The sequence below is a fragment of the Pan troglodytes genome, chromosome 10, assembly GCF_028858775.2.
Source record: "Pan troglodytes isolate AG18354 chromosome 10, NHGRI_mPanTro3-v2.0_pri, whole genome shotgun sequence".
Lineage (NCBI taxonomy): Eukaryota > Metazoa > Chordata > Mammalia > Primates > Hominidae > Pan > Pan troglodytes.
The window spans coordinates 80,993,659-81,019,688 of NC_072408.2; the positions used below are offsets into that span (position 1 = coordinate 80,993,659).

At 35.9% G+C, this 26,030-nt stretch overlaps 2 long non-coding RNA genes across 2 annotated transcripts in view; one reads left to right on the forward strand and one right to left on the reverse strand.

Annotated features, from left to right (window-relative positions):
- Nucleotides 1-1,977, forward strand: part of LOC134807490 (uncharacterized) — a 142,891-nt gene extending 140,914 nt beyond the window's left edge. Inside the window, exon 4 of the long non-coding RNA XR_010148082.1 lies at nucleotides 1,922-1,977. This is a non-coding gene — a long non-coding RNA (uncharacterized LOC134807490). The remainder of the gene's footprint in view (nucleotides 1-1,921) is intronic.
- The window catches only part of LOC134807489 (uncharacterized), a 476,245-nt gene that overhangs the window by 391,941 nt on the left and 58,274 nt on the right, over nucleotides 1-26,030 (reverse strand). The gene's annotated exons all lie outside the window — the stretch shown is intronic.

Consider the following 26,030-nt stretch of genomic DNA (forward strand, 5'->3'; position numbering starts at 1 on the left):
TTTAAAGCTACTTATAGCTTGCAGCAATTAGGTAACATGCAAAATGGAAATATTTACTTTTCTCTCTATTGGATCCCTCCAGAATTCAAAACTATTCATGATTATTCTTATTTTATAGCAATACAGTTGTTGGCATAAGTTTAATAAGAATCTGTTTTCTTTTGCAACAGGACACAATTAGAGGCACTGGTTATTTTACTAAGAATTTGAGTGGTGTATCAGTCTGTTCTTGCATTGCTATAAAGAAATACCTGAGACTAGGTAATTTATAAGAAAAAGAGGTTTAATTGGCACATAGTTCTTAGGTTATGTAGGAAGCATGATGCTGACAACTGCTTGGCTTCTGGGGAGGCCTCAGGATACTTACAATCATGGCAGAGGGCAAAGGGAGAGCAGGCACTTTATATGGCCAGAGCAGGAGCAAGAGAGTAGGGGTGAGGGGAAGGTGTTACATACTTTTCAATGAGCAGACCTCACGAGAACTCACTCACTACAAGGAGGACAGTACCAAGAGGGATGGTGCTAAACCATTCATGAAAAACTCACCCTCATGATCCAATCACCACCTCCCACCAGGCCCTATATCCATCATTGAGGATTACATTTCAATATGAGATTTGGGCAGGGACACATATTCAAACTATATCAACTGGAATGTTATAATTTCAAATATGGCCAGACTGCTTTGAGAGACTGAGGTTTACTTTTCTGGGGCCAATTAAAAACCCCAAGAAAAAACTTGACTGGTACCTTGCATGTCTATTTTTTACAGAGTTCTTGACCTTGCTTTAAGGAAAGAACAGCACTTTCTGACCGGCTGAAATATTTTGGGATCTTAAACAGAGTGATACTCACTTGATTCACACAGGAATAACAGACACAGGCTTTAGTCTCAGGAGGCTTTTAAGAAGTTCAATCTGAGATTCCTTATTTTTAAAGTTCCAGAAAAAAGGATTTAAAACTGCCTAAATGATAAATTACTATTCTTACTGCACTTTATGCAAATAATCAGGCCAAGTATAATAGGACTACAGCTTATTTTACAAACAAATTGTTCTTACTATGATTTTGGCTTAAATAGAAGAATGGAAAAACAAAAAGTTGTGTGTCAGAAGAAAACCATAGTGCACCTGTTATTAGATTCAAGCCTTGTGAATTGTTTTTGATTTTTATTATTAGACTAAAATTTGAACTGAATCCAGAATTCTTTCATGGCTGTAAGTCTCCAAACTAACATTTCCACATTTTTCTCCAATTTTTCTGGCTTGGACTCACTGATATTGAAACTACCTTCTTCCCAAGACCCTACAAGATAAAGCTCATGTATAAACAACCTTATGACATGCAAAGTATAAACCAGAAAAACTTTTCAGGTTGCTACTGCCTGCCTGATGCAACTGGAGATGCTTCAAACAGAAATCTAAGAATCTTCTCAACTGACTGCCCTCCAGACTCTAAACAAATTAGTTTATAGACTATTCCAGTTAGTAATTTTTATTTTTCTTTTATTTCCATAGAAATACCTCTTATTTAAGACTTGCTTGTGTGAATCTAATATAGAGGGGTAACTTTGAAAGTCCATTTGCAATGCCATCTCTTTAAATGTGATACAACTGTTTATTTGGACAGGCTTATTCTCACAAAAGGGAGATTGATTTAATACATTTCTTTGTCACTTAGTTATTAACTTGATTTTTCCCTTCATAGTCACCAACTCAGCTTTTAGTGAATAAAACTGCTAAACAAATTTCAAACAGGGCAATGATGGGGCTCAGAAAATGATACCCCAAAGACTCGTGCATTGGCAAACTTTTTCATTCTCATTACATTAAATTTTGCTAAAATGTTATAAGGTTTTTGATATTGTTTACTATGTCATGTTTTAGCCTGAGAAATAATTCTTATTTTGCTTCTTTTCTAGTCACTGTGGTTCTTTTCTCTGGGTATGCTGAGGCACAAAAAGTGATACCCTCAAAGACTGGTGCTTTGACATGCTGAGAGACCTGAGAAGCTGTCTCAGAATCAAGGTTTCTCTCACCTTGTTTCTCTCCACGTGCATGGAGGTGGTCTCTCTGGAATTTTCTTATCTGACCAAAAATGCTTTCCAAAAACCACTCAAAAAATGCAATTGTCTTAAGCCGCCTCATTTACTAACATAAAAAACCAACCACCTGAGAAGAGAAGCCATTGGAAGTCACCATGGCCAAAAACACTTCTCGTTTATTCTTCTGAAGACAGCTCCAAAAGATTACCTGGGGGACTTTATCTGCATAATAAGACAACTTTTGTTCTTGAACAGCTCCGGCCCTCACTTTCCTTTAATGTCTGTCTGCTGCCTCCTGGGTCATACGCCCTATGAAGAGCATATTTAAGCATTAACCCTCTGGCTTCTCTATGAGCTCATAGATTGTATGACTGTTGTACACACGTGTGCACATTAATAAATTTTGTACACTGTTTCTTTTATTAATCTGCCTTTTGTCAGTTGATTTTTAGCTAAACTTCATAGAGCAAAGGGAATGTGTTCCCTTTCCCTTACAAGTACTACATCTCCAAAGGTTGGCTATCTTTTTGTTGTTATCATGGTAATAATGATATTTTTTAATTTTTTTATGTTTATAGATTTAGAGGTACAAGGGAAGTTGTGTTACATAGGTATATTGCATAATGGTGAAATCTGGACTTTTAGTGAACCCATCACCTGAATCACCTGAATAGTAAACATTGTAGCCAGTAGGTAGTATTTCCACCCTCACTCACCTTCCACCGTCCTATTTTTTGGAGTCTCCAGTGTCTATTAATTTACTCTATATGTCTATGTGTACCCACTGTTTAGCTCCCACTTATAGGTAAGAACACAAACGTTTTCACTTTCCTTTTCTGGGCCATTTAAATAAAGATAATGGCTTTTAGTTCCGTCTATGTTTCTGTAAAAGAAATAATTTCATTTTTAAGGGCTGAGTGGTAATCCACTGTATACACACACATACATTATATGTATATATATATAAGACATATGTGTATATATACATACATATATTATGTATATATGTATATTACATATCAAATATATTATTTATACATTATATACATATAATGGATTTCATACTTTATTTTCATATATAAAAATGAAATATCTTTCATATGTATGTATATATATAAAAGATATAATCTCATTATATATATATTTATATATACATATGTGTGTGTGTATATCTATATATATGTGTGTATATATATGTCAGTGTGTGTATGCACACACCACATTTTAAAATTCAATTATACATTCCTGGACACTTAGTTTGATTCCATGACATTTTTATTTTGAGTAGTACTGCAATAAACATACAAATGCAGGTGTCTTATTGATATAATTATTTCTTTTCTCTTGGGTAGGAACCAAATAGTTGGAATGTCAGATCAAAAAGTTGCTCTACTTTTTGTTTGTTGAGAAAACTCCATACTCTTTTCCATAGAGACTGAACTAATTTCCACCAACAGTACATAAGCATTCAATTTTCTTCATGTCACTGATAACATCTGTTGTTTTTTGACATTTTAGTAATAGCCATTCTGACTGGTATAAGATGTTATCTTATTGTAGTTTTAATTTGCATCTCTTTGATTAGTAATATTGAGCATTTTTCATGTGTTTGTTGGCCACTTGTATGTCTTAATTTGAAAAATGTCTGTTTGTGTCCTTTGCTTACTTTGTAATGAGGTTATTTGCTTTTCTCTTGTTGAATTGTTTGAGTTCCTTGTAGATTCTTATTCCTAGGTTTTCTTCTTTGATTTTTATAGTTTCAGGTGTTATGTTTAGGTATTTAAACCGTCTTGACTTAATTTTTTGTATATGGTAAGAAATATGAGTCCAGTTTCATTCCCAGCACCATTTATTGAGTATGGTGCCTTCTTTCCATTAGCTGTTTTTGCTAACGTTGTCAAAGGTCAGTTGATTGTAGGTATATGTATTTATTTTGGGGTTATTTTTTCAGTTCCATGGATCTATGTGTCTATTTTTGTACCAGTACCATGCACCTTTGGTTACTGTAGCCTTGTGGTATAGTTTGAAGTCAAGTCATGTGATGCTTCTGCCTTTGTTCTTTTTGCTTAGGATTGCTTTGGCTAGTCATTATTTTTTGGTTACATATGAATTTTAGGATTATTTTTTTCTAATTCTGTGAAAAATGAGATTGGCTCTTTGATAGGAATTGCATTGAATCTGTAGGTTACTTTGGACAGGATAGTCATTTTAACTATATTGATCCTTTCAATCTATGTGCATGGGATGTTTTTCTATTTGTTTGTATCATCTATGATTTATTTCATCAGTGTTTTGTAGTTCTTCTTGTGGAAATCTTTTACTTCCTAGGTTAAATGTATTCCTAATTTTGTGTGTGTGACTATTTTAAATGAGATTGAGTTCTTGATTTGCTTTATCTTGAATGCCATTGGGTGTACAGAAATGTTATTTGTTTCTGTTTTGATTGATTTTGTAACTTAAAACCACATATATGATGGTGGTCCCATAAAATTATAATGAAGCTGAAAAATTTCTATCAAATAAACATCATAACATAATGCATTACCCAGGTATAGAAGATGCTGGTGTAAAGAAACCTATTTCACTGCCAGTTGTGTAAAACTATAGCACATACAATTATGTACAGTACATAATATAAATAACAATAAACAGCTATGTTATTGATGTATTTACTATATTATACTTTTAATCTTTTAGAATATAGTCCTACTTATTTAAAAAAAAATAAAAGCTGTAAAGCAGCCTCAGGTAGGTCCTTCAGGAGTTACTCCTGAAGAAGGCAGTATTATTGTAGAAGATAACAGTTCCATATGTGTTATTGCTCCTCAAGACCTTCCAGCAGGACAAGATGTGGAGATGGAAGACAGTGATGTTGATGATTGATATGGTTTGGATTTGTGTCCCTGCTCAAGTCTCAAGACCTTCCAGCAGGACAAGATGTGGAGATGGAAGACAGTGATGTTGATGATTAATATGGTTTGGATCTGTGTCCCTGCTCAAGTCTCATGGGAGTGGTTTCTCATGAATGGTATAACACCATGACCCTTGGTACTGTCATCATAAATGTGAGTAGTGAGTTATAGTGAAATCTAGTTATTTAATTATGTGGCACTTCCCCTGGCTCTTTCTTGGTCCTACTCCTGCCACGTAAGATGCCTGCTCCCACTTCGACTTCCATCATAAGTAAAACCTCCCTGAGACTCAGGCCTTCCCAGAAGCAGACACTGCCATGCTTCCTGTACAGCCTGCAGAACCATGAGCCAATTAAACCCATTTTATTTATAAATTACCCAGTCTCAGGTATTTCTTTATAATAGTGTGAGAATGGACTAATACAATAATCTTGACCCTGCGTAGACCCAGGCTAATATAGGTGTTTGTGGCTTCATTTTTAACAAAAATATTTAAAAAGAAAAAACAAAAATAAACATTTAAATATAGTAAAAGCTTATAGAATAAGGATATAAGGAAAGAAAATATTTTTGTACAGCTGTACAGTGTGTTTTCACTTTAAGCTGTGTTATTACAAAAGCATCAGAAAGTTTACAAAAACAAAAAGTTTATAGAGTAAAAATGTTACACTAAGTTATTTATTAAGCTAGGTTATTTATTTAGTAAGCTAATTTATTGAAGAAAGAAAGGTATTTTTAATGAATTTAATGTAGCCTAAGTGTACAGTGTTTATAAAATCTACAGTAGTGTACAGTGATGTCCTTGGCCTTCACATTCACTCACCACTAACTGAGTCACCCAGAGCAACTTCAGTCATACAAGCTCTATTTATGGTAAGTGCCTTATGATTGTGTAACATTTTTTATTTCTTAGACTATATTTTTACTGTACCTTTTCTATATTTAGATATGTATGGATACACAAATACCTAGCATTGTGTTACAATTGGCTAAAATATTCAGTACAGTAACATGCTGTATGGGTTTATAGCCTTGGAGCAGTAGGTTATATATACCATATAGCCTAAGTGCGTAGTAGGCTTTACCATCTAGGTTTGTGTAAGAATGCTCTATGGTGCTTCCACAATGATGAAATCTCCTAGTGATGCATTTCTCATTCCTCACTATGCATGCATGACTATATTAACAAATATCTTGCTCTCTATGACTTGCTGTATATGCAATGTCTTTCTGTGTTACCCATTTATTCTTTTTACCATTTGATGCATTTTTGAGAACACATGACACTTCAGGTAGGATGACTGATGAGGATGACACAGAGGTGATAGCAAATATGAACCAGGTGCTACTGCTTTTTGTTTATTTCCTTATTTTCTGCTCAAGTCTTTTCTGAGAGTAGCAGAGATAATAAATATTAAGAAAAGGAAGAGTAAAGAGAATGGAGTGTAGAATTCTAAATGTCTCAAAAAGAGTGTCTCCACAGTAACATATATATTTGTAAAATATTTTTAAAAAGATGTATATGACTGGAAAAAATGGAAGTAAACTATATTTCTTCTATATAGTTTGATTATATATACATGTTTACAAAATAGAATGCAGCAAATAGATGTAAAAAATTATCAAGTAATAAGTAAAATCAGTAATATGTTTTGATTATAAATAACTTAGACAAACATATGAAATTTCATATATGCTAGTACAATAATAATCAGTGAGTAAAGAAATTGATTCAAATATTATATTTACAATTGACAATCTAAATACATCAAATGCCCTACTACAAACTCTTTCGGAATAACAAAAATACAAACCAAACCAAAACAAAACAATCCAGAGATGACTACCTTAATAAAAGGTAAAAGCACATTCTGTTATTGGATAGAAAGATTAAATAATTCAAAATGTCATTTTTTCTAAATTAATATTTTATGTAATACTTCTTTATCTGTATCAAGTAAGAAAACTGTTCTTTAAGTTGAAATGAAAAAAGAAATATCTAAGAAAAATTGGAAATTATCTGTCAAAGAGAAGGACTGGGATAATGGCAGAGGAAATAGTACAGCTGGACATCAAATGATAGAGCTCTAGTTAATAAATGGTTGGTATAGAGTAGACTGACATATCAGTGGAGCATAATAGAGAACCTGAAAATCACCTCTCACATATAAATTGCTTTAACCTATGAAAATTAGTTGAAAAACATGTGTAGGTAAACAAATAATGGTGGAGAAATTGGCTAGGCATTTGAGTAAATCTGAATTTCTACTACATGCCCTACTATAAAATTTATTCTAGATGGATATAATTTATACATGTTAAAGTGAATCTAGGAAAAGTACTAGAAGAATATATAATTTTTCTTTATGTCTTCTAATGGAGTAGGCTTTTCTAAGGATGACACAATCTATAAGCCATAAAAAGGTTTGAAAAGGTTTGCTCATATAAAAATGGGAAAAAATGCAGAAAAATCTTTCACAAACCCATAAAATAAAAACAGGCTGAAAATATGTTTTTAATGCATAATAGGCCAAAAATAATAATTTGTGTTATATATAGTCACTTCAACTCAATAGGAAATAGAAATAGCTCATTGAAAAAATAGGCAAGTGGCCTAGGATGCTTTTGGAAAATCTTAGAATATTCATACATAAAATATGCTTACTATTACTTAATTTTAGAAGGTTAATTAAAACAAAAATGAGAAAATATTTTTCAAAAGTGTAACAAAACACTGTGTTGGAGAGGATGGGTAAAATGAGTATTTTTGTTTAATAAGAGCTGTTGATAAGTTTAGTAAAACTAAAATTATTGCATATATAAAAATCTCAAAAGTTTACTAAAACAAAACTGTTATATATTTTGAAGTCTTTAGAATATGACTAGAAGGAGAGAAGAGTAGTGTCAAAAATAGTGAAAACAAGAATTAAAACGAAGAAAAAATTAAGATAGCACTTGAAGCGGTAAATTTGAGCACTTTTTAATATTGTAATTAAAAATCAAAGTAACAAGAAGAATTTGACAAAGAATGAAAAAAATTAAGTCTGATCTTAACAGACAGTAAAAATTTTTCCTGTTGGCAAGCCATTAAGAAAATGGAATACATATTAGGCTTAAGTTCAAAGCATGAAACAATAGAAAATCTGACCTACTAAGAAAACATCCATTGGAGGAACAGCAAATAATGAAAGTTAGAAATATTGGCATATGTGATTTTTAATTTTAGGTGTCAACTTGAGTGGGCTAAGGGATGCTCAAACAGCTGGTCAAACATTATTTCTTGGTGTGTCTGTGAGGGTGTTTCTGAAAGAGATTTGCATTTGAATCAATAGACTGAATAGAGAAGATTGCCCTCAGTGATGTGGACAGACACCATCAAAGTCATTGAGGGTCTGGGTAGAACAGAAAGAAAAAGGAAGAGTAAATTCTCTCTCTCTTCTTGACTCACAACATCTATCTTCTCCTGTCAGCAGACATCACAGCTCCTCTGGCCTTCAGACTGCAAGAATTACACCAGTACCTCTTGCCCCCTGCTCCCCCATTTTGCAGATCTTTGGCCTCTGATGGCTAGTTACATTATTGGCTCCCCAGGTTCTCAATCCTTCAGACTTGGGGTAAATTTCTCATTTGGCTTTCCTGGTTTTCCAACTTACAGATAACATATTACAGCAGTTCTCATCCTCCGTAATTGCCTGAGCCAATTCCCATAATAAATCTCTTCATATATTTATATGTAGACGGTCTCCAATTTACAATGGATCAACTTATAATTTTTCAACTTTATGATGGTTTTATCAGGATGTAACTCCATCATAAGTCAAAAGCTCCTTACAGCTTACAATGGGGTAACAATTTCTACTGAATGCATATCACTTACACACCACTGTAAAGTTGAAAAATTGTAAGTTGGACCATCATAAGTTTGGGACCATCTGCTCTGTTGCCAGCATTAAATGCATTTTTGACTTATAATATTTTTGATTTGTGATGGATTTATCAGAATGAAACCTCAGTGTAAGATGAGGAGCATTTATATATCCCACTGATTCTGTGGAGAACTCTGAATAATACAGGTTTTGGTGCCAAAAATCGTTTTAGAGGAATAGAATTTTAAGTATGAGTTTTCTGAATTGGTTTTGGGGTTTGAAGAACTTCTTCTGTAATGTGATCACTTAAAGATTATAAGTACTCTATTTCCAGTCATAAAGTGAGCCTTGATACTCTATGATATGAACTGTTTATACAGATATTCAAAATATCTGCACTGGACACTACTAAGCAATCACCTAAACGAAGCAAAGAGCTAAGTAACTGAATATGATGCTTCCAAATATTTTTGGTGAACATTGGTTGGTTCTTCTTAATGTTGCTGGGCAAAGTGGTGATGAGAAAGGAGGAGTTTAAGGAATTTGAATTCGCAGCTCAAGGGCCATATAAATGACCTAAGAGCTTCTAGGTGTGCCCTGAGGGACAGCCTTATCTCCTGCTGCCCAGCGCTGCAATTATTGAAAATCAAATATAGGACCTTAGATTTTCAAGGTCCTTATCCTGTCATTGGCTAAATTACAACACAAGTTAAACTTTCAGCCTCACACATTGTCTGTTAAAGTGAGAGCATTGATTGATTGATTGGGAAAGAATGAGATACTGTAAGTTAGGATGAGGATGTGTAGGAAGACCCCGATGAAGCTGGAGACAATGAGCCCTTAAAATCTAATGAGTCTTCTTTGCCACTGGAAGAGGTCTCCCCATACCCAGCAAAAGTGGTCTTCCCAAACCCAGCAGAAGCTGCTTTCCCACCAACAGTGGCATTGATCTTTCCAACTCCATCTGAAAGAATTAACCCTGCATTGCATGAGAAAAATGGTAATTACCTTTTCAAGAAAGACATACTCATTTCCTCAGGATCCACTTTCCTCCTCTTTCTTCTAGACCTAAATCTCAGCAGGCTCTTAAAGGTGAAGTACAAAGTGTGACCCATGAGGGTGTGGACTATAAATCCAGAAGAACTACTTGAGTTTTCTAATTTACAGAAACAGAAATCCAGATGAACATGTGTGCGAGTAATATAAAGGATGTGTGAAAATGGTGAAAGGAACATAAAGTTGGATCTGGATAAATTTATTCATAAGGGCCTATTAAGCAGAAGTTCTGCATTTTATTCTTCAGCTCGTGGAGTTAGAAAAGGCTCTAACAGTTTGGTTGGGTGAAACATGGATCAAAAGGTAGCCTACAACGAGTGAATTAGAAATGCCTTATCTTCCTTAGTTTAATGTAGAGGAAGAGATTCAAAGGCTTAGGGAGATGTTAGTATTAGAGTAAATTTGCCATTTAAGACCTTCTTGACTCATCCACACTGGGAGAGTCAAGAAGACATATCTTTCAACAAAACTTCAACATATAAATTTGTGAGGTGAGTCCCAACATCCTCGAAGAGCTCAGTAGTTACTTTTCTCTGTAGGGCAGACCTAACAGTGGGAACCTCCACCACTCAATTGGAAATCCTATTGATAGCATAGTAATGGTAGTAGTAACTGGATCACAGGGTGGCAGAGACCAAGTGACAGCACTCAACCACCAAAAGCGAAGTGGGCATAATTACCAAAATGGACAAGAGAGTCAAAGGAGCAATCAGAATAGTATGTCTTGCCCAGATCTATGGTGTTAGCAAGTCAATCATGATGTTCTCAGATATAAAATAAATAGGAAGTCTACTAAATCTTACTTGATCTGTATAAGCAGTAAAGTTACAGGTCCAATGAACAGAAATTTGATTCAAGTCATTAAAATATAGAGTCAAGGTGCCTTTAACAGTTCCCAGATTTCAGCCAGTTTGCATACCCAGGACTCCATGAATACAAGGGAGGCCAGTTAAGCCTCAAGGAAAAACATCAGTACACCACTGAAAATTTATACTGCTAATATTTCCACCAGTCTTCTCCAGACAGAACAATGTCCTTTTACCAGGTTAACTGTGCACTAAAAAGAAAAGAAAATATTAAGACTTTTTTGAGACTACTGGACATTGGATCTGAAATAAAATTGGTTTCAAGAGACTCAAAACATCAGTGTGGCCTTCTATTTAGACTAAGGACTTATGAAAATTAGGTAATCAATGCAGTGTTAGCTCATGTTCAACTCACAGTGGGCCCAGTGGTTCTCCAAACCCAAACTGTGGTTATTTTTCCTAGTTTCAGAATGAATCATTAAAATATAAGTACTTAGCAGCTGGCAGAATTCCCATATTTTTCTCCAACCTGGAGCAAGAGTTAATATGGTAGAAAAGACCAAATGGAAGTCAATAAAACTGCCTCTACCTACAAAAATAGTAAATCAAAAGTAATACCAAAGTCCTGGAGAAATTATGGAGACGTGTTCCACCATAAAGAACTTAGATGCAGGGACAGTAATTTCCAATACATTCCCATTCAGTTCTATTTGACTTGTGCAGAAGACAGATGGATTTTGGAGAATGACAGTAGGTTATTGTAAGCTTAACCAAGTAGTGACTACAACTGCAGCTGCTATAACAGATGTGGTTCCATTGCTTGAGTAAATTAACATCTCCCCTGGTACTTGTTATGCAGTTACTAACCTGCCAAATGTGGTGTTTTTTTTTTCTATAATTGTCCATAAAGCCCACCAAAAGCAGTTTTCTTTCAGCTGGCCAGGTCAGCAATATATCTTCACTGTCTCACCTCAGGGGTGTATTAACTCTCCGTCCCTGTGTCATAATTCAGTTCACAGGGATCTTGATTGCCTTTCTCTTCCACAAGATATCACACTGGTCTATTGCATTGATAACGTTACACTGATTGGACTTCATGCATAAGAAGTAGCAACTACTCTAGATTTATTGGGAAGACATGTGTGTGCCCAAGGATGATATATAAATCCTACTAACATTCTGGGCCTTCTCCATCAGTGATATTTCTATGGGCCCAGTGGTATGGTGCACCTTGATGTATCCCCTCTATGGTGAAGAACAAGTTGCATTGGGGCCATTCTACAATCAAGAAAAAGCCCCAGTGCCCAGTGGGCCTATTTGGGTTTTGGAGGCAACATATTCCTCATTAAGTATGTTACTCTGGTCCATTGATGGAATGATAGTTTTGAGCAAAACCCAGAACAAGAAAAGGGTCTGCAACAAGTCCAAGATGTTGTGCAAACTGCTCTCCCCTTGGGCCATAAGAACCAGCAGATCCAATGGTGCTTGACATCAGTGGTGTTTGAAGTATCAGTGGCAAGTAGGGATTCTGTTTGGAGTTTTTGGTAGGTCCTCATAGGTGAATTGTAGTACACCTTTTGGGATTCTGGGGCAAAGCCTTGCCATTATTCATAGATAACTACCTTCCTTTAAAAAACAGATCTCGGCCTGCTACTGGGCTTTAATAGAGACTGAATGCTTGACCATATGCCACCAAGTTACCATAAGACCTGAGCTGCTAATTATAAACACAGTGTTATCTGAATCAATGAGCCATAAAATTGGGTGTGTACGGTAGCATTGCTTCATAAAATAAGAGTTGTATATATGTGATTGGGCTGAGCAGGACCTGAAGGCACAAGTAAGTTACATGAAGAAGTGGTCCAAATCCCCATGATCCTCACTCCTACAACACTGCGTTTTCTCTCCCAGCCTGTACCTACAGCCTAATGGGGAGTTCCTTATGATACTTAGAGGAAAAGAAGATTCAGGCCTGGTTAATAGATGGCTCTGCATGATATGCAGGCACTACCCAAAGCGAACAGCTGTAGCACTACAGCCCTTTTCTGGGACATTCCTAAATGACGATGGTGAAAGGAAATATTCCCAGTGGGCAGAACTTTGGTCAGTGCACATGGCTGTGCGCTTTGCTTGGAAGGAGAAATTACCAGATATGAAATTTCATACTGATTCATGGTCTGTAGCCTATGTTTTCACTGAATAGTGGGGATTTTGGAAGGAATATGAATGAAAAATTGGTTACAAAGAAATCTGGGAAAAACATGTGGATAGACCTCTCTAATGGGAAAACAACATGAAGATATTTGTGTCCTATATTAATGGTCAAAGGGTGACTTCAGCAGATGTCAATTTTAATAATCAAGTGGACAGGATGACTCATTTATTGGACACCAGTCAGAATCTTTCTCCAGCCACCCCTGTCATCACCCAATGAGCTTATGAACAATGGGCTATAATGGCAGGGATGGAAGCTAAGCAGGGGCTATGCAACATAGATTTCCACTCACAGAAGCCAGCCTAGTTACAACCACCTCTGATTTCCCAATCTCCCAGCAGCAGAGACCAAGCTATAACTCCTGATAACGCATCATTCCTTGGGGTGACCAACCAGCTACCTGGTGGCCGATAGATTATAGAGGATCACTTCTATCATGGAAGGGGTAGCATTTTGTCCTTACTACAATAGGCACTTACTCTGAATATGGATTTGCCTTCTCTACACCAATGCTTCTGCCAAAATATATATGGATTTACAAAATTCTTTGCCAACTTATATGGCTTGGATATTTCTCCCCTCCAAATCTCATGTTGAAATGTGATCCTCATTGTTGAAGATGGGCCTAGTGGGAGGTGACTGGGTCATGGGAGTGGACTTCCCATAAATGGCTTGGTGCCATCCTTGTAATGAGTGAGTTCTCACTCTATTAGTTCACAAGAGAACTAGTGGTTAAAAGAAGCCCAGCATCTCCTCTCCTCTCTTTTGTTCCCTCTCTCACTGTGTGATGTGCCTGTTCCCCCTTCACCTTCTGCTATGCGTAAAAGCTTCCTGAGGCCTCACAGGAAGCCAAGCAGTTGCTGTTTCCATGCTTGTACAGCTTGTACAACCATGGCCCAAATAGATCTCTTTTCTTAATAAATTACCCAGTCTCAGGTATTCCTTTATGGCTATGCAAATTCAACTAATGCACCAACCATCATAGTATTCCACACACCATTGCTTCTGACAAATAAACTCATTGAGCAGCCAAATAAGTGTGTCAACAGGCGCATATTCAGGCAATTCACCAATCTTACCGTGTTCCCCAACACGCTAAAGGAGCTGGCTTGATGGAATGGCGGAATGGCCTTTTGAAGACTCATTTACAGTTCTAGGCAGATGGCAGTACCTTGCAGGGCTTGGGTAATGTGCTCCAGAAGGCTGTATATGTTCTTAACTAAAGTACAACATATGGTACTGTTTCTCCAAAAGACAGGATTTATGGTTCTGGAATCAAGGGATAGAAATGGGAGTGGCACCACTCATCATTATACCTATTCATCCACTAGCAAAATGTTTGCTTCTTGTTCTTGCAACTTTATGCTCTTCTGGCCTAGAGGCCTTAGTTCCAGAGGAAGAAATGCTTTCACTAGAAGGTACAATAATGATTTTATTAAACTGGAAGTTAGACTGCCACCCAGCCACTTTGGGCTTCTCATACCTCTGAGTTAACAGTCTTAGAAGGGAATAACAATGTTGGCTGGGGTGATTAATCCTACTACCAAGGGGAAATTTTACTACTATGCCACAGTAAAGGTGAGTAAGAGTATGTCTGGAATACAGGAGGTATGTGAGGGCATATCATATCTTAGTATGGTCACATAACGCATAAAGATGTTTCACTGAATGACAGATCACCATCCTCAAAGTTTATAATATTATATTTTACTATTCCTTTTCTATGTTTAGATACACAAATACCATTGTGTTGCAATTGTCTACAGTATTCAGAACAGTAACATATTGTTCAGGTTTATAGCCTAGGAGCAATAGACTATACCATACAGCTTAGGTGTGCGGTAGGCTATGCCATTTAGGTTTTCATAAATACATTATATAATGTTTGCACAATGGCAAAATTGCCTAACAACAAATTTCTCTGAATGTATCCCTGTCATTAAGCAGCACATGATTATATTACCATGTGCTGTGGTTAAGTTCAATGGAAAATTACAACACAACCCAGACATAACTACAAATGGCCTTGACCCTTCGGAAATGAAGGTTTGTCTCACCCTGTCACATCAAGAACCACAACCAGTTGAGGTTTTAGCTGAAGGCAAAGCGATATAAAATGGGTAGTAGAAATTAATTATAAATACCACTTACAACCACATAACCCATTATAGAAACTAGCAGTGTAGTTGTCATTGGTATGGTTGACCTTTGAACAATATGGATTTGAGTGCTTTGGATCTACTTATACAAATTTTTTTCAATAAATACATTAGAAAACCTTTTTGGAGACGGGTTAAATTTTGAAAAAAAAATTGATCCACATAGCCCAGAAATATTTAAAAATTTGAAAAAGTTAGGTATGCTGTGAATGCAAAAATATATATACATACTAGTCAATTTTATCATTTAATACCATGAAATATACACAAATCTATTGAAGAGAATTAAACTTTATCAAAATGTAAAACTTTATCAAAATGTACACAATCACAGATATTATTCATAGATCATACATGGGGCCATTGCAGTCAAGAGAAATGTAAACAAATAAATTTGTAGTATTAAATCATAACAGCATAAAATTAACTGTAGTAATACTGTACTAGAGTAATAATTTCGTAGCCACCTCCTGTTGATATTGCAGTGAACTGAAGTATTGAGTATCCATTTAAAACACCTGTGATGCTAATCATCTCCAATTTGCAGTTTGTCTCTTCAATAAATTGCCTATCACAGTAAAAAGTGATCTCTTGCAGTTCTTACATATGTTTCACCATGTTTGGAGCAATACTGTAAACCATGAATAACACCATGGGACCAATAGGGAGTGCCATAAATGATGCTGAAAGTGCTCTCAGGAAGCAGAAAAAAAAATTATGACATTACAAGACAAAGTTGAATTGCTTGATATGTACCAAAGAGTGAGGTCTGCAGCTGTGGTTTGCCACCATTTCAAGATAAATGAATTCAGGATAACGACCATTGTAAAAAAAAGAAAAGGAAATTTGTGAAGTCATCAATGCAGTCACACCAGCAGGTGCAAAAAAGCTTTTGTAAACTACATTTGTATCACATATTGAAAATGCAGCTTTTATATGGGTGCAGAATTCCTATAAGAAAGGCACACCAGTAGACTATAATATCATTCAAGAAAAAATGAAGTTATTATATGACAACTAAAGCAAAAGGAAGATGAAGAATCTAAAGTTGGATAATTTAATGCCAGCAAAGGATGGTTTGATCATTTTAGTGAGATGTTTTGGCTTAAAAAATATCAAGGTAACAGGAAAAGCAGCTTCTGCCTACCAAGAGGCAGCAGACAAGCTCCCAGACTCTGTTAAGAAAATTATTGAGGAGAAATTATATCTGCCTAAACAGATTTTTAATGCAGATGAAAATGTCCTCTTCTTAAAATTATGCCACAAAAGACATTTGATATTAAGGAAAAGAAGTGAGTACTAGAATTTAAGGCAGGAAAGGATAGGCTAACTCTACTGTTTGTGAAAATGTAGTCAGCTTGATGATCAGGATTGCCTTTTTATAAAGTTGCTAACCCCTGACCCTTGAAGGGAAAAATTAAACATCAGCTGCAAGTCTTTTGGACGCGCTACAACAGCTCCTAGGCAATGAAAACCCTTTTTCTGGATTATTTCCATTGATGATTTGTTCCTAAAGTTAGGAAATATCTTTCCAGTGTGGTACTATCTTTTAAAGTTATTTTGATATTGGACAATGCCCCTGGCCACCCAGACCCCAGAAGTTCAACAGTGAAGGTGTCAAAATGTTCTACTTGCCCCAAACACAACATCTCTAATTTAGCCTCTAGAACAGAGGGTCATAAGGACCCCTGATGCTCATTACACGTGGTTCTCTATGAGAAGAATTGTCAATGCTGTGGAAGAGAAGCCTGATATAGAGAGAATATCATGAAAGTTTGTAAGGATTATTGAAAATACCATTGTTAATATTTTAAAAAGCTGTGAAAGCCAGCAGGCTTTCAATGCAATACTGGTGAAGAAAACTGTCCAGATGTCATGCATAACTTCATGGGATTAATGATACAGCCAATCAAGGAAATCATGAAAGAGATTGTGGATATGGAAAAGAAGGTGAGGGTTAGGATGTTGAAGGGCTTCAAGATATGAATGTTGCAAAAATTTAAGAGCTAATAGACACCACGACAGAGGAATTTATAGAAGATGATTTGATAAATATGAATGCTTCAAAAACAGTGCCAGAACACAAACTGACTTTAGACAATCTGGCAGAAAGATTCTAATTATACAAGACTGCTTTTGATTTCTTTCATGACATGGACCCTCCTATGATATGGGCACTGAAACTAAAATAATAAGTTGAAGAGGGCTTGGTATCACATAACAACATTTTTAGAGAAATGAAAAAAGCAAGAAAGTCAGATAGCAAATACAAGGTATTTCTGTAAATTTACACTGAGCGTGCCTGCCTCTTCTTCCTCCCTTTCCACCTCCTTTACCTCTTCTGCTTTTGCCATTGCTAAAACAAGAACTCCTAATTTTTCTTCTCCTCCTCAGCATACTCAACGTGAAGACAATGAGGATAAAGACCTTTCTGATGATAACACCTCCGCTTAATAAATAGTAAATATATTTTCTCTTATGATTTTCTAGCCTGATTTATTGTAAGAACATATAACCCACAAAATATGTGTTTATTGGTTGCGTCATTGGTAAGGTTTCTGGACAACAGTAGACTATTAATATTTAGGTCTTTTGGGAGTCAAAAGTTGTATGCAGGTTTTCAAGTGCACTAACCCCTCTGTTGCTCAAAGCTCAACTGTATTTCCTCTTTATTTTGTTATTAATATATTTGTGTGTATATATACACATATTAAGCACATATATTGGTTTTCTTATCTTTCTTAATCCCTTATGATGTAACATAAAATGTATTGACTTTATGTCAGTATTTAGGTATTGTTAATTTTACATCATAGTATTTAAATTAGGGTACATCAGATAAGAATAAATATTACTCAAGAACTTTTATCTCCACTTCTGAGTTTTCAGCTGTAGGCAAGCAGAATATTTGTATCATGTAGATGGAATTATAACCTTGTTATTGTCTTTATTTGGAGATTAAGGATGGTTTAAGGGTATGCTCATGGGTGCCAAATTGACAAGAGTTGGACTTATGATGGTTTTTATGGGTCAATTTGAGTGGACTAAGGGATACCAGATCGTTGGTAAAACATTATTTCTGGGTGTGCTTGTGAGGGTGTTTCTGGAAGAGATTAGAATTTGAAACAGTAGCCTGGGTAAAGAAGATCTTCCCTCACTAATGTGGGCTGGTATAATCTAATCCATTGAGGGCTTGAACGAAACAAAAAAGCAGAAAGGTGAATTTTCTTTTTCTCTTTCTTCTTGAGCCAGGACATTCATATTCTGCTTGTGGACATTAGAGCTTTTGTTTTGGAGACTTTAGACTCTGGGATGTATACCAACTATTCCATCAGTTCTCAGCCTGTGAACTCAGACTGAATTCCACCACTGGTTTCCTGGTTCTCCGGCTTGCAGATGGCATATCTTGGGACTTCTTGGCCACCATAATTATGTGAGCCAATTCTCATAATCATATCCTCATATATCCATAGATAACCAAGTGGTTCTGTTTCTCTGTGGAACTCTGACTAATATAGAATAATATAGATTATGAGTTTCCATGCTACTTAAATAAATTCAAATTTCTTTTTACTATAATGGGGGTTGTTATAAAATATTATAGAAAAATTACTCTAAGGTTACCCGAAGGAATGGATTTGAGATGGAAGAAAGACAGATTTTTCTGTTACAGAGAAAATAAAGAAAGGAAATGGTGTGTTAGCAGCAGTAAGAATAGAAAACAAAGATAAATTCAGATTTATATGAGTTGATATTACTGGGCCTTAGCAAATAATTGAACAGTGGAGTGGGAAAGAGGCAAGGGATTTCTTAAGTATGTTGTGAATATTGAAGCAGTCACAGAGATAGAAAATTCAAGATAGAAACCAGTATGGCAGAGAAAGGTTGGAGCTGCAGAAATTACATAATCACATATGGGCACAATGATGCTGAGCTTTTTGTGGACTTTCCTGGTACATGTATCCACCAGGCAGATGAAACTAAGAAACTACATCTTGGAAGCAGATTCTGCATTGGTTCAAAAACATATGGTAGCCTTCAACCCATAATAGAATCTGAAATCATCTGAAGGAAATCACGGAAGGAGAGTGTTCAGAGTGAGGTGATGACAGAGGACAGAATCTTAGGTCCTACTAAACACTTAAAAAGTCATATGAATAAAAAGGAGCTGGTGATGGAATAAAAGACTAACAGTAATGGTTAAATGCATTAGTACTGAGTCAGTCACACTTCCTGGATTTGATTTGCATCTTTGTTTCTTATTAACATGACTATCTGGAGGGAAGTTAGTTTTCTTTCTGTAATAAAATATCTAATAGTATTATTCAGGTAGTTAAAGGGGAAATGCATTTGGAGTACTTAATAGAGTATTCTAAAATTATAAGTGCCTAATTATTAGTAAGTATGATGATATTAGGGAAAAAAAGGAGAAAAGATTAGAGAGGCACAGAGAGTGTAGCGTCAAGGAAATCATGAGAGTGAACTTTTATGAGAATGTACTTTTTCGGCCGGGCGCGATGGCTCAGGCCTGTAATCCCAGCACTTTGGGAGGCCGAGGCGGGCCGATCACAAGGTCAGGAGATCGAGACCGTCCTGGCTAACACAGTGAAACCCCATCTCTACTAAAAATTAAAAAAAATTAGCCGGGCGTGGTAGCGGGCGCTTGTCGGCCCAGCTACTCAGGAGCCTGAGGCAGGAGAATGACGTCAACCCGGGAGGCGGAGCTTGCAGTGAGCCGAGATCGTGCCACTGCACTCCAGCCTGGGCGACAAAGCAAGACTGTCTCAAAAAAAAAAAAAAATGGAATTTTTCTTTTTCTTATGGATATGAACACCAGACTGAAGGTAGAAATTTTTCTTTTTCTTATGGATATGAACACCAGACTGAAGGTAGAAAGAAAAAATCAAGTGCATTTCATTCAGCTTCTGTCTCTTAGGAACAGCCTATCTTTTCACTTCAAAGACAGGTGATTGCAAAGAAAATGAGGCAGCTTCTAATAACAGTGATTATGGCATTATTAGTGACTATGCTTATATAGAATAACATTCTTCCCTTTTGCAGGCATATATTTTTCTACTTTATTCACAATGTAATTTTTTCAACAACCAAGTGGACATTTGTGACTTGTGGGTATTCATCTAGAAAATGTTTAGGAATATTTGTCATAACTCCACATTACAAAATCTTGATTAACATTGGAAATAAAGACATAGTTACAGTTGTTAACAAATTTACCAACAGTAGGTAAATCACACTGGAGGAGATCAACTTTGGGCAAATTAACAACACAAAGGAGATTCTTAAACTCTCCTTTGAAAGACAGGTGGGAATATTATCTTGGCAGGTTTGTCACTAGCTATGATGATAGTGAAAGCAATTGCTGTACAAAGAAATTATCCATATGTTTTAATTGTGAAATATAACAAGTGACACATTCAAAATGGTCATTGACAATCACAGAAGTGCAGAAGTTACGTGCATTATCTCACTTTAGTGAGTTTTTAAGTTTCATGGTAAAAATATATAATTGTAAACATCAGATACAGAAGAGCAAATGCTAAGAGAACCTGAAAAACTATTGTAATTACTATAATTTACATGTCTGTGGAAAGTTTTTTTTTTTTTAATGGAGGGCTCAGTGTTCATTTTAGCAGAGATGCAGCTGAAGAAAAGCCATGGTATTTTAGTATTTAATAGTATTTAGTGTGGATTTAAAACTAAATGATAAACACACATTGCTAAAATGTTTAATTTCAATAAAGTTAAAATTTAATTTTTAGATATACTTCATTACTCAGAAGACAAAACATTAAAAATACTGGGAATCATTCACTGAATTCCACTTCTAGTGGTTTATTCTACAAAAACAATCAAAATGGATATATCTTTGTGTTTAAAGATGTTCACCATAGCATTGTGTAAAAGCAAACAAAAAACCAAGAGAAGTGTTTTTAAAAAATTAGAAACTTTCTGAATGTACAGTTGATATTTATTTATGTCTTATTTATTTAATTAATTTATTTATTTATGAGACAGAATCTTACTCTGTCGCCCAGGCTGGAGTGCAGTGACGCAATCTTGGCTCACTGCAACCTCTGCCTCCCAGGTTCTAGTGATTCTTTTACCTCAGCCTCTCAAGCAGTTGGGACTACAGGCATGCACCACCATGCCCGGCTAATATTTGTATTTTTAGTAGAGACGGGGTTTCACCATGTTGGCCAGGCTGGTCTCAAACTCCTGACCTCCAGTGATCCACCCGTTTTGGCCTCCCAAAGTGATGGGATTACAGGTATGAGCCACTGTGCCCAGCCACAGTTGATAATCTTGAATGTCCATCATGGAAAAAGAGAAACGTAAGTATATTTTGTTACACTCTATATGCTAGAATATTATAAAATAATAAATATTTTTAATGAAGTTTAAATAATAAAAAATCTTAACATTAGAATGTTAAACAAAAATGATAAAAAATTATATATACTATAAGCACTGAAATATTTAGATAATAGCTAGGCCCTTACTAAGTGCCAGTGATGTTCTATGTGAATCCCACGTATTAACTTACTTAGTATTTACAATAACCCTGTGGATGGGTACCACTAGTATTTTTTTTCCTCACAATGACCCTATGAGTTGCTACTGCTAGTATTGACACTTTTAAAAGAGCAATTTGATGCACAGATTCATGATGCCTCAGAACTATTAAGTAGTAGCGTCAGGATTTATAGCTAGACAATCTGTCTCAGAATCTGTTCTGTTAACCACTAAATTACATTAGAAATACCTAGCAAGAAGGAAGACTGAAAAGAAATATCCTAGACCTACAGTGTTAATAGCATTTATTCATCTACTTTCAAGGGCTTTGCTACTTCTCTTCTTATCTTCTCTTCCCTTCAGCATGAATCTTTCCATTTCTGCTGAATCATTTTCCACTACCTACCATCTTACACAGAATGATATTGCTTCATTATCTACTAAGTTATAGAACCAAAATATATCAAAAACAATGAAAACTAAACAAAATATTCACTTTGTAATTCTGTCTGTTTTAGCAAAACTTTTGGAAGAGCTGTATATATCTACTCATCTCCCACTTTTCAACCTTTAGAAAAAATTTTATCGAGTTAGTTAAACTAGAACTAGTTTTTCTCATTTTCCTTCCCTGCGTGATTCTGGCTTAATTGGACAATGAGAGGCACTGTAATCAAGATGTAGATGATGGAAATGAAGTCATGTTCTTTTCAGTATAGGAAGGACAGAGGAGGGGACGAGTTACTACTGTAGCTCACGCATGTTTGTCATTTACTGGTGGCTCACCTGGTTGACATGGACAGCAGCTGGGCTCACGGCAACTCCAGCTCCTGCCTCATCTCCTGCTTAAGGGTCACAGACTCCTCAGTCATGTGCATTTTTAACTTGGCAAAGTGCACTCAGTTTATTGACCAAAAAACCCTCCAGTTTTTCTTGCAGTACTACCCTATTGTGAAAGCTGAAGGCTTAGAGGTGAACGGAGACCAATGTCAGTATCATCCTGAATGCATAAGGCTCATTTATCCTTGGAGATTTCAGTTTTTCCTTGTTTCTTCAAGTCACATGCAGGACCAACATCATGTGGAAGCTGCCAAGTCTTGGGGCTTGCACCCTCTGAAGCAATGGCCTGAGCTGTACCTTGGATGCTTTTAGTCACAGCTGGAGTGGCTGAGATGTAGGGCACCCACTCCCTAGGCTGCCCAGAGCAGGGCTGTCCTAGACTTGGTCCACAAAACCATTTTCCCTCCTAGGCCTTGGGCCTGTGATGGGAGGGGCTGCCATGAATGTCTCTGACGTGTTCTGGAGACATTTTCCCTATTATCTTGGTGATTAATGTTTGGCTCTTCATTACTATGCAAATTTCAGCAGCTGGCTTGAATTTCTCCCCAGAAAGTGAGATTTTCTTTTCTACTGCATTGTCAGGTTGAAAACTTTCCAAGCTTTTATGCTCCATCGCCTCTTGAATGCTTTGCTGCTTAGAAATTTCTTCCACCAGATACCCTAAATCATCTCTCTCAAGTTCAAAGTTCCACAGACCTCTAGGGCAGGGGCAAAATGCCACCAATCTCTTTGTTAAAGCATAGCAAGAGTCACCTTTGTTCCAATTCCCAACAATTTCCTCATCTCCATCTGAGACCACCTCATACTGGACTTCACTGTCCACACCACTATCAGCATTTTGGTCAAAGCCATTCAGCAAGTCTCTAGGAAGTTCCAAACTTTCCCACCTTTTCCTGTCTTCTTCTGAGTCCTTTAAACTATCCAACCTCTGTCTGTTGCCATTCCCAAAGTTGTTTCCACATTTTCAGATATCTGTATAGTAGTGCCCCACTCCTGGTACCAATTTACTATATTAGTCCATTCTCACGCTGCTCTAAGGACATACCCAATACTGGCTAATTTATAAAGGAAAGAGGTTTAATTGACTCAGAGTTCAGCATAGATGGAAAGGCCTAAGGAAACTTACGATCATGGAAGAAGGGGAAGCAAACATGTCCTTCTTGACATGATGGCAGCAAGAAGTGCTTAACAAAGGGGAAACGCCATTTATAAAACCATCAGATGTTGTGAGAACTCATTCCCTATCATGAGAACAGCCTGGGGGTAACTGTCCCCATGATTCTATTACCTCCCACTGGGTCCTTCCCATGACATGTGGGGATTATTGGAATTATAATTCAGGATGAGATTTGTGTGGGAACACAACCAAACCATAGCAGTAGCCTAATGAGTTCCTATCACTTTCTAAGGTCAAATCACTAGAAAAAAATATTTATTCATGTAATTAGTAATTAGTCCTGATTCTCTGATCAAACTTTGACTGATACAAATCTTGCAAAAAAAATTCTCAAAACATACATTTGTTTCCTACCAGGCCAATGAAATATTTACAAGTCTTACACATCTCATGCCAATTTTTTCCAGAATTCAGTATATTTAAAACATTTTTTTCTCCTGTTTTCAGCCATACTTAGGATTTTTCTTGTACCACCGCAAGTTTTCATTATTCTCTTTTGCAGGCTCTTCTTTCTTACCCTGTTTCTAATTGTGAGAGCCGTTTCAAGGCCAAACTCTTATTTTTATCTCTACCACGTGTAAGTGAAATTCACTTCTGTATACTGATGACCCAGATTTATAGTTTCTCCCAGGTCCCTTGGACTCCAGACTTGTGTGACCAATCCACCTCCCTGATATTAGTATTTCCATATTGAGTGTCATTCTCAAATACCATGTGTGAAAAATACAGCTATTGACTCCCTCCCTTCTCTGCCTTTTGAAACTATCTGAGCCAAGTCTACTCTTTCTCAGCAAATGGTACAGACTACCCAGTTACTTAAGCCACTCATTTGAAAGCCTTCCTTGATCACTTTGGTGTTTTTATAGATTTTGCTGTAATTTAATTAAATATAGGATGCCTCAGGATGAGAACAGAGTGGGTACCCAAAAAGTAGTTTTTGAAGTAATTAAAACTGCGTAAAACAACACTGAAGTTTATTTTCTAAGATAAAAATTTGGTATATATTTGTAATAAGATAAATTAATACCACAAACATATATCATAATATGACTTTATCTTCTATCTTCTTTAACAACTTTATTAACAATGAGCACTTATGACTTGATTGTAATAAGTAAAAGAAGACTTAAAACTAACCCTGAATAGTACCTACTGAACATTACATGGTATGTTCTTATTCACATCTACACACATATTTATTTCACATTTGAGCACTGAAGTTGCTAGAACTTTATTTATAAATGTTTGTTTCATCAATGAATCTATAAAGTTGAAATATAAGAATATTAAGGAGAAGTTATGTTTGAAGGTAAAAGAGATAGCTTCCTGCCTTATACCTATTGTTTACATATATATGAGAACATATAAATCACTTTACTTCTCAAAATCAGTTTTCATATCTGTAAAATGAAGAAAGTATTATTTACTCTAGGTAGTTTACCAACTGGTTGTGAAAGTTATGCAAAACTGTATATCTGGCAGTAATTTGAAATGATGGAATCAAGTGTATTGTAATAGCGCTAAATAAAAACTACAGTTTTACTTTCATTGTTATGTCTTTTAATATTATATTTTTTATTAATACTTCTTGTTTCCCATGTTAAAAACCTGGTGTCAATTTCTGCATATTCCCAGGCAAGCCAAAACGATTTTTCAGCCCTTGCTGTCTTCCCTCCCCTATTTTCCCCCATTCTTAGACCAATAAAAGCATAGGACTTAAAGACAATAGAAGTTTTGACCACTAGGAAATACACAGTGGATATAGTTTCCTGTTGTCTTATTCCCAAGGAAAAAATACAATCGAGATCTCAGAACATGGCCTTGAATATATAATATAAAATACATAATGTAATGACCTCCAGTTGAGGCAGGGAGGTATTAAGGGTGCTTATTGAAGACACTTCTCCTCGAGTGAAGTCCCAGTCTTGAGTGACTAACATCTAGATTCAGCTTTTACATGTCTACTTTGATAAACCTATTGCTTAGTCTGGGCATACTTCCTAATCTCAATGCAACCTGTCTCCCTAATTGTGGGTGAATTTCTCAGCATAAATCCTAGTTCTAGATTTTATGCTCTTATAATATGCTAATGGCTACAACAATAATCATACCAATGAGTACATTTCCTCAGCACCTGCTATGTATGTAGCATTTTATACATACTATTTAATATCATTTTTACAAAACTCTGTCGGGTGGATCTCATTATCATCATTTTAATTTTACGGGAGACGTACTAAGGCAGACCATTTTGTATGGAGTAAGCATAGACATAGAGATATGTGAGAGGTAGAATGTGTACATATGTGTATTTAATATACACAAAACGTATATATTACATATGTAAATATATATGTATACATATAAATGAAATTTTCTATTGAAATTATTTAATCAATTATTAGAATCACTGAGCTTAAGAAA